Source organism: Oreochromis niloticus, linkage group LG13, assembly GCF_001858045.2.
Source record: "Oreochromis niloticus isolate F11D_XX linkage group LG13, O_niloticus_UMD_NMBU, whole genome shotgun sequence".
In the NCBI taxonomy this organism is placed as follows: domain Eukaryota; kingdom Metazoa; phylum Chordata; class Actinopteri; order Cichliformes; family Cichlidae; genus Oreochromis; species Oreochromis niloticus.
The window spans coordinates 28,696,622-28,706,303 of record NC_031978.2 but is presented as its reverse complement, the minus strand read 5'-3'; the positions used below and the strand labels follow the sequence as shown (position 1 = coordinate 28,706,303).

General features: G+C 39.8%; 1 long non-coding RNA gene across 1 annotated transcript; it reads right to left on the bottom strand.

Moving 5' to 3' along the window:
- Positions 1-7,037: 7,037 nt before the first annotated feature.
- Positions 7,038-7,636, bottom strand: LOC112842053 (uncharacterized). Its single transcript, XR_003213645.1, has 2 exons — positions 7,577-7,636; positions 7,038-7,453 (listed from the first exon to the last, which is right to left on the bottom strand). It is a non-coding gene; the product is annotated as an uncharacterized LOC112842053 (long non-coding RNA).
- Between the last annotated feature and the right edge of the window lie 2,046 nt (positions 7,637-9,682).

Here is a 9,682-nt window from a genome sequence, read left to right as displayed (position 1 = left end):
CTCCACTTGTAGTACAAGTTGCTTTGAGTGGGGCAAACACTCTGCTCCCTATAACCAGAAAGACTGAACAGAACTTTGGACATGACTCTGGTGCCACAAAATCACTATTGATAGCACTCTACTCAGTGTGAGTATCAGTTTACTTTACTCACAGGTTAATATATTTAAGAGAATATAACGCACGTTGTGAAGAGTCAAAGTGGACGAATATCTGACACGGGAAACACTCACAAATGCATATTTACACTGATAATTCATATTAATGTTAATAATAACAATTTAAAAAAAAATGTTTAAACAATAAAGGGAAAGGAGGGTCTTCCAGTGGGGTGAACAATTGTAAAATGGACCCTGGACCCTGAATCCTCCCTTAGTTATGCTGCAATAGACGTAGGCTGCCGGGGATTCCCATGATGCATTGAGTTTTTCCTTTCCAGTCACCTTTCTCACTCACTATGTGTTAATAGACCTCTCTGCATCGAATCATATCTGTTATTAATCTCTGTCTCTCTTCCACAGCATGTCTTTCATCTTGTTTTCCTTCTTTCACCCCAACCGGTCGCAGCAGATGGCCCCGCCCCTCCCTGAGCCTGGTTCTGCCGGAGGTTTCTTCCTGTTAAAAGAGAGTTTTTCCTTCCCACTGTCGCCAAAGTGCTTGCTCATAGGGGGTCATATGATTGTTGGGTTTTTCTCTGTATTTATTATTGTGCTATCTACTGTACAATATAAAGCGCCTTGAGGCGACTTTTGTTGTGATTTGGCGCTATATAAATAAAATTGAATTGAATTGAATTAAAATGGATCGTCCCACTCGAAGACCTCATGACTCATTCATGCCATCTGAACTGTGGTGTAATTATGAGGTCACAGGGGGACATGAATTCATTCACAAAGTTGATAGAGAGTTTGGGTCATAACTCAAAGACACAATGATGCAGTCAAATCATTTGGAATTAAATATGTCTAAATTACAAGATTTAGAGGGTTCTTCAATAACTATCCCTCGCTTCCTAGCCCAGAAACAGGAGCTTCAGCCTATGCATGCATAAGCACTAAATAATACAAAGTAACCCCAAAAATTGGACTGACTCTTGCAGACGGACAATCTTTTTTGCAATTGTTCACCCAAACACTTTGTTCTATGATTTTCCTACTTAAGTGTTTTCTATCTGACATTCACACAGAGATGCATTGAAGATCGTCTTGTGGTTAGTGCCTTCTCTTCGATGTACAGACTGAATAATACCACCTTCTAATTAGTATGCGGCCTGCTCTGTCTCCTATTGGTGCTCTTCTACGAGTAACCAGTGCTTGATGGCTTACTAACCTTAACTTTTTTTCTTTTTTTCACAACATTGATAACAAACACACACAAAAAAAACAACAAGTGTTGGGATGTACAAGGTTTGCACACATTACTGTTAACAAGAACACAGTTACAGATTGACCTCTCCCATTACTGTTTAAAATGATATCTAAAAAGAATGATTGGACTACAGTTTGATGCTCATGCTACATGTTTATTGAGATTGTCTAATGTCTGCGACAGTATCTTCTCCCACGTCTGCGGACACCAGAGGCCTTGTGAGGTCTCCTGCATCTGTGAACAGGGCGAGAAGACCTCGCATGTTTGCGTCTTTACCTGCGTCGTGGCATTGTCCAAACCGGTGGTACCTGCTCCATGTCACGGGTTCTATTCATGGACTCACCTGGCAACTTTAGTGATGTCACTGCTGATGTTGTCACTATTGGTGATAATATGTGTTGTTTATGGCATAGTATCTGAACTATGATGTCATTGTGAAGTCACCCTGCAATACGACATCAACTGAAGGATCATAACTGATGCAGATCAGTTTGCTACACGAGGATGCAAGTGTCCCTAGTTTCACATTGTCAACATGATCTCACAAAGTGGGGAAAAAAAGCCTGGAGGAGTGATGCAATGTCCTTATTTGGAAGTTTGCTCACAAAGTCCTTTTGTGAGTTCTGTTTGTGACATCATACTTTCTGATGACACGTTTCAGACTTTATTTATGACCAAGCACTTTACAAGTAATTTGGCAATCAGATAAATATTATTTCCAACAGATTTTTAAATCTCTTTCCCTGTGGTTGCTTTTTATTGAACAGAACACAAACACAGGGACACTGAAGACAGGACACACAGACGAGATAGAAACAGACTGGACAAGAAGGGAAACAAATAAAAAAAGAAACCAGAAATCAAGAACTTTTGATATACATGACAACAACTCTGAGGCAATACAAAAAACTGAGCACAACATCAACTTACACAGAAAATACAAAATGAAGTCAAACTTCTAAAGAAAAGAAATAACCAAGAGTCCATAACAAATTCAAAATGGGTTTGAAGACCATGACAAGAGGAGGTGACCAAGAACCCAGTGTTCACTCTGACACAGCTCCAGTATTGCTCTGTGGAGAGAGGAGAGTCTTCCAGAGACTCTTCCGTTCGCAGACGCAGGAGACCCCACAAGGCCTCCGGTGTCCGCAGACGTGGGAGAAGATACTGTCGCAGACATTAGACAATCTCAATAAACATGTAGCATGAGCATTAAAACTGTGGTCCAATCATTTTTTTTTTTTTTTTAGATAAGATCTATTTTAAACAATAATGGGAGAGGTCAGTCTGTAACCGTGTTCTTGTTAATAGTAATGTGTACAAACCTTGTACATCCCAACACTTGTTGTTGCTCTTTTTGTGTGTTTGTTATCAATGTTGTGAAAAAAAGTTAAGGTTAGTAAACTATCAAGCACTGATTACTCCTAGAAGAGCACCAAATGGGGACAGTGCAGGCCGCATACTAATTAGAATTTGTGTCTTTAACCAGTTATCCCTTTTGAAAAACTGGAGTCTTCAGCTGGTAGGACAATCCTTTTTCATGATATCTGCTTACGTTTTAAAAATGATTCAATATTACAAATGAGGAAGCTGCAAATGTTGCTTTAGACAAGAAAGAAGTGTGTGTCTAAAAGCCTTGACCTATGCCCTTTCAGAAGGGGAGCCTTGAAAGTGCTTAAAAACTGTGTGTGTGTGTGTGTGTGTGTGTGTGTGTGTGTGTGTAAGATAAAGCCATGCATTCCATTAAAGTCACTGTTGCACAGACAGTTGTCGCTGACGTAATTAACAGGCTCTCAATGTCCTTAAGTGGCTGCCAGGAAACACGTTGTGTCCATTTGTGTTTGTGTGTGTGTGTTCCTGTCTAGCTATCTTTGTGAGGACCGAAATCTGCATTCTACTATACTTGGGAGAACCAACAGTCACTTGTGAGGACACACAAACCGGTCCTCACAAATTTGAAGGCATTTTTGAGGCTCAAAATGTGGTTTTAGTGTCAGGGTTATAATTAGGTTATGGTTAGGCTTAGGGTAAGGGGCTAGGGAAACCATTATGTCAATGAAGGTCCTCGCTAAGATAGCTGAACGGGCTTGTGTGTGTGTGTTTGTGAAAGAGAGAGATTGAGAGAAGCTGAGCTTTATTCAAAGTGACTTTAAAACAAACTGCAGCAATAAGGGCAAACTAGTGCACAGTTATGTTTACGTGAGTATTATTTTGTACGCATTTGTACAGTTATCGAACTGTACAAATGCATACTGTACGATAATAGCATTTAGCTCTAGTAACAGGCATTTGTACCAATGAGCATGAAAAAGTAGGGGAAAGAACTAGTATGTAAACACTGACTGGTATTGTACAGTATATTTGTGTGTGTGTCTGTGTGTGTGTTTATGCTCTAGTGTATGAATAAATGCGTCAGTTTTAAACAGTAGCAATTTAAACAGTAGAAGAGTAGCACTATATTTTTATATTTATAAAGAATTACAAACAACAATTAGTTGATGCTTAAAGCAGGTTTATTTAATTAATATCCAGTTTATTTCCAATTAGTTCCAAATTCAACTTTAACTCAATTAAATTCCATTTTATTTATGTAGCAGCAAATCACACCACCAGTCACTTCAAGGCTGTATGTATTATTGTAATGTAGACCCTACAATAATAAATACAGAGAAAAAAAAACAACAATCATATGACCCCCTATGAGCAAGCACTTTGGCGACAGTGGGAAGGAAAAACTCCCTTTTAACAGGAAGAAACCTACAACAGAACCAGGCTCAGGGAGGGGCGGCCATCTGCTGCGACCGGTTGGGGTGAGAGAAGGAAGACAGTTGTTGTAGGTCTGATTAAAGGACTGATGTGATGGTAAGTTGACTGCTGCTCCGCTTTGAATATTGAGAGATTAGTTAATGGAATTTATGCCAGACTGTGCCCAACTTTAAGACCATATTCATTGGTTGTTTTTGTTGTTATTATTTTGGGCTTTTTTTTCACAAGAATTGCTAGCTTCCCAAGAGTTTTGGCCACCCCAACAATCAGACAATTGCTGAGAAAGCACAAGGTTTTCCCCCTGTGCTATTCATGTCAGTGCAGGGGGGTCTCCTAGAGAGGCCAGTGTCGAAAAAAGGGATTCTTCAGAACCTCTGAGGGTGTTATGCGCTGAATAGCATCCAAAGCCAACATTTCTTTGATTAGCCTGACAAATAATTGTTGGCCATTTTCAGGTCCTCGCCTAACCTTCAGTAGTTGTTCGAGGCCATCAAGACGCTTAAGTTTTATATATCGAGTTTCCTTGGATCTGTCTCGTATTGAAATTATTCTTTGGTCTTAAATGTCCAGCGCTGTTCGTTGTTGTTATCTTCGATGAAATAGCAATCAGTGTACAAGCCAGACTCTAGAAGATGATCTGGTAGCTGACCCTGAGTTTCTATTATGAATTTCAAAACATCATAATCGTCTTCCCCAGGATAGAGAGGCACCCCTGTAGCAAGTGTAACATGGTAGACTGATGTGCCTGTATTAATTCAGCTCCATATTATTGTGTGAAGTTGCACTGGGTTGGGAGTGGTTGTGTGTGGGTCACATTTTTGGTGAGCCAATGGCTGTAATGAGGTTGGACTAATTAGAGGTGTACTTGATTGCACTGATACACTGGTCTACTTATAGCCCACACTACAAACACTGCTGTGTCATTTTGTCTCTCTGTGCAGGTATGTAATGTGATGAAATCTGATATGTTTGGGATGGATGGGTTTTGCGCTATGAATTCTATAGTGAATGTGTAATTTTGTCTCTCTGTGCAGGCCAGGGCCTATTATATGCCACAGCCTAAAGGCAGCGGAGTTGCAGAGGCTGGAGTGACCACTGGCTATCTACTTACAGGGTGGTGGGTCTCAGAGGACAACTGCTAACCCTGTTGAAGTCAACACGTGGAGTGCAACTGGCATTGTGGCATAGCTGGCTCTGGCCTTGGGATTGTGTGTTTTTACTTGATTCGCAAATGGGACACTGGACTGTTTTATCTTTTATCTTTTGATTATCGTGTTAATAAATTATCTTTTAGAATTATTGACTGTCATCTTTTTGCCCACGGCTGAGACGGTTGGTCAGACCTAAAATCTCTTTTGGGTGTGTTACACAAGCTCCACAGCTACCAGCCCCAGAGCCCACATGTCAATTGCTTCATCATATGGAATCCCAAGCATAACGTCAGGTGCACAATAACCAACCGTCCCCACACGGTCACCAGAAATCGCTGCAGAAGCAGGACATGCGAGGCCAAAGTCTATAAGTTTGACTTTGACAGGAGACACGTGACGGTTCACAAACATTGTTTCCAGGTTTGAGGTCAGCATGCACTAGTGATGGGTCCTGCAACACTGACGCACCGACGCATGTATCAAGCTCACCTAGCGATGCCTGTATCGGTGCGTGCGTCGCTTTAAGAAAAAGTCAGGTGATCGATACAGCTGCTGTATCGATCATTGCCAACGCACCAAACTGTGTTTAAAAGGTACCGCATCCACATCTGCCAACGGAATGAGTCGCCACCAAAAAAACCCACAAAATTACTCTTGCAAAGATTAAAAAAATAAAATAAAAAATACACATCTCTCTATAATAAAATGGAGCCTGAAAGAAAAAGAAATGTTTCTGCTGTGTGGGATCATTTTGATCTTTTAACTGCAAATAAGGTAATAGTTTGTCTGTCTTTGTTTCAGTCTAACCTATCAGAATAGGAAAAACAGCAATGTGACTTGAAGTGTAAATTTTTATTTCATTTTATGCAGGTCAAATGTCGCATCTGTTCTGCTTTCTTACACAAACAAAAGCACCTCCTCCGTGTTTAGGCATTACAGAGCACAACATGAAAATGAGGAGACAAACTCACCGAGAATGAACACTGGTAGGCCTATATAGACACTGAACAGCTTTATCATCATTTTTTTTTATTAATATGTGTTTTATTATTTTCAAATCAAGCATCTAGGAAGACTGCTCTGGACCAGGCAGTCCTGAATTTTATTATAAAGGACTGCCAACCCTTTAGTATTGTGGAGAGTGTCGGAGAGGAACATTCCAAGATCAGAGGATCCTTTAACGTACTGGGGGAATAGGAAGACATCTTATCAGAACCTTTTCCACCTGGCTTTACAGCTTTTGTGTACCCCAGCTTCATCTGTCCCTGTGAGTTTTCCAAAGCTGGGGAAATGGTGTCAAAAAAAAAAAAACGCAATAGACTGAATGCAAAAACATTGGATAAACCTATTTTTCTGAATAGAAATTTATAATAAACTGAGTCAAATGGGTAATATTACATTCACAATACTTTCATTTTAATTTTCACTTAATGTCATTCACAATATATTTTAAAGATGTCTACAATATTTGCAATATAAAAGATATAAAATGATTCCATGGAAAGTACAATACCTTACAGTGTACAAGTATGACTAGGTCATTGAATCAGTGTCTGTTGTGAGTCTCAAGTAAGTTGCCTGCAATGATATTTAAGGTCCAGCAGGTGTCAGTATGGAGCAAAACAGCAAAACTGTGTTGACACAGTGTCGATACAGTTTGGGGAATGTGCTGAAACGCTTCACGAGGCCCCATCTACCCATCACTACTTGTAGCCATCGCTGCTGCTGCTGCTGCCGCTGCTGTCCGTTGCCCCTTACAAATATGACCGTGCAATTAAACCCGGATATTTAAACCGTCCGGGCAGGGGTTTTTTTTTCTTTTCCCCCTCCGCCCTTTTTGATTATTACACAAATGGGAAAATTTTACCGAAATAATGACAATTATCGCTTTACTTTTAAAAATGTTTTTTTTAAAAATTAATTTAAGTCGACAGGATAGTTTCATTAATCAGCGGACTGTCCACCCGGTAGCCCAGGTCATTTCCTTTGGTTTGAGGTTTTAGCAGCCACTTTGAGCAGTGATGTTATGTTAAAGTGATGTTACGTTAAAGTAGGAATAGGTTGAGGGGGAGCTCTCACACTCAGACACCAGGCGGCACTCGGTATCCAGCTGTAACTGTGGGGTCCAGGCAGGGCCGTGCAGAGACGTTTACAGGGTGGGTGCTCAAAGCTAAAAAGGGGCACATTGAACCAGGCTGAATAACAACAACACACATTCATCAAGAATCTAATATGGGATCGCATCATACTATATCACTGTTGTGAGGCAAAGTAAACGTAGCCTATGTTTTACCTGATGGGTACAATGTTGGTGTTGAGGGGTTGCTGCTGCTCCTGCTGCTGATAGTGCTGGAGGGCAGGGCTGTGTTGATCTGAGACTGTAGACATTAAAAAGTCCATAGGAGAGATGGTAGCTGACTAAACAAGTGTCATGAGATAATAACAAAATGCAAAGATTGGTGACAGTGCTTGGAACCATAAGGCAACAAAAAACAGAAATAAACAAGGCTCTGCCTGTGATTCACTCTTTGCCTCTCTTCCTCCTTCTATTTCCTCATCTCATCTATCACTCTCCACTTGCTGTCCATCTGAGAACAAGGCACAACTTGCTATTGCAATAAACTATTATTTAATTATCCACACTTAACAACTCTTACACTTAATCTATAATAAAATGATGACAGAAAAATGTTATAGAAGCAAAACATTTCAGTTGTGCTTATTATTATTTTTATACTGGAATACCTCTCCAACAACTCGTACATGTGTTAATGTTACCTGTGCTCTTTGTAATCCAGCTGCTGAGAGATTCACTGCCTTTAGTAGCCTCACAAAGCTCCTACTGTTTCCTCCTCATTCCTTACCAGCCATGTCTGGACAATATTATATCATGAGTAATAATTTAAAAAATCCATATACATAAAACACACACATGCACGCACACGCAGTGACATTTTAGACCTTCTTCAGAATACTGTATGTACTGTGGGCACAAGTTTCCATCATGGTGCTGATCTAGAATCCTTCCCTTATTATTTATTACTAGAGCTACAATAATAAAGTGATGAGGGAAAAAAAGTAATAAATATGAAATAATGTATTTATGATGATTCCATTTGTTTCACTATCCACTCTGTGCAGGCAGAAAGCTTATTACATTTTTAAACTGTAGAGATACAATAATTTTGCTGCTGTAAAATCAGCATTTTGTCTTATTTAAAATATAAATCGAATATAATCTGTTTCTTAATGTATGTTCTTTGAAATACAGCATGTTTTTTAAATATTATATTTATAATAATCCATTATTATGTGGACATGCATATTAGATCGTTTTAAGTGACATATAATCCCTCCAGAAAGGCAGGAAAAGCCCTGTAACTTACTTTAAAACTAAATATGTTCCCTAAAACGGTGGAAAGAGCTACAGACCCACGACAGCCCTACCCAGTTAGCCAGCAGCTATGACCAGCACTACTTGTGCAGTTAATAAAAGGACAGGTAATGTTTGTCGCGCTGTTACACACACAGCACGCTCGTTTGTTTCAGTTCGTCAGTTGTCACAAGACAGCTTACCAACGTGTACATAATAAGCTAATACTCCTGTGTGCTACATACTACAGTGTACGCTCTACACCTACTTACTGGTTTTGTCACATCAGTCTGTGTGTCTGAGGTAATTTGTGTTTCTCCTACAGCTCCGTCCGGACCGCAAAAAATGCGCATGCTCTTTGTGAGCTCGTTCCCGGCTCGTAACCAGCGCGTTCTGCCGTCAAGGGCGATCATTGGTTAATGGTGATCATGTTACTGATGCAAGCCAGATCCTTTTATTTAGCAAAACTGTGATTAATAGTTAAATGTTATTGTTGAGGGGCACAGACAGGACTCCGCACGCTCACACACATTTGAAAAAAAATAATTAAAAATTAAAAAAATATTTGCCTCAACAAAAGGGCACTTTGGGCACCCATCAGGAAAGGGGCGGGTGCTCAAGCCCATTCATCATTCAGACTGAATGATGAATTTAAAAAATTGCATTTATAAATTTCAGTCCTATAAGTGTCACTATATACCAAGTAGTACTGAAGAAATTTAAAATGAAATATTATGTGAAAAAAAGGACTCTCCGCAGTCCTGTGAAAACTACAGTAGATTACCCCATGATTTATGCAGAACCACAAAGATTAACAAAAATTCACAGTAATCATTTTCTTTATGACCCACTATTCTTTACAACATTACTTCAGTTCACTGAGGTTTGTTCCAGCTTTCGTAAAGTCCCGCCACAGCATTTCATACAGGTTGAGGTCTGGACTTTGACCGGAGCATTACAACACCTCAAGCTATTATTTACTTTACAATAGAATAGAGTAGCCACTTTATTATCATTCAGAACCTC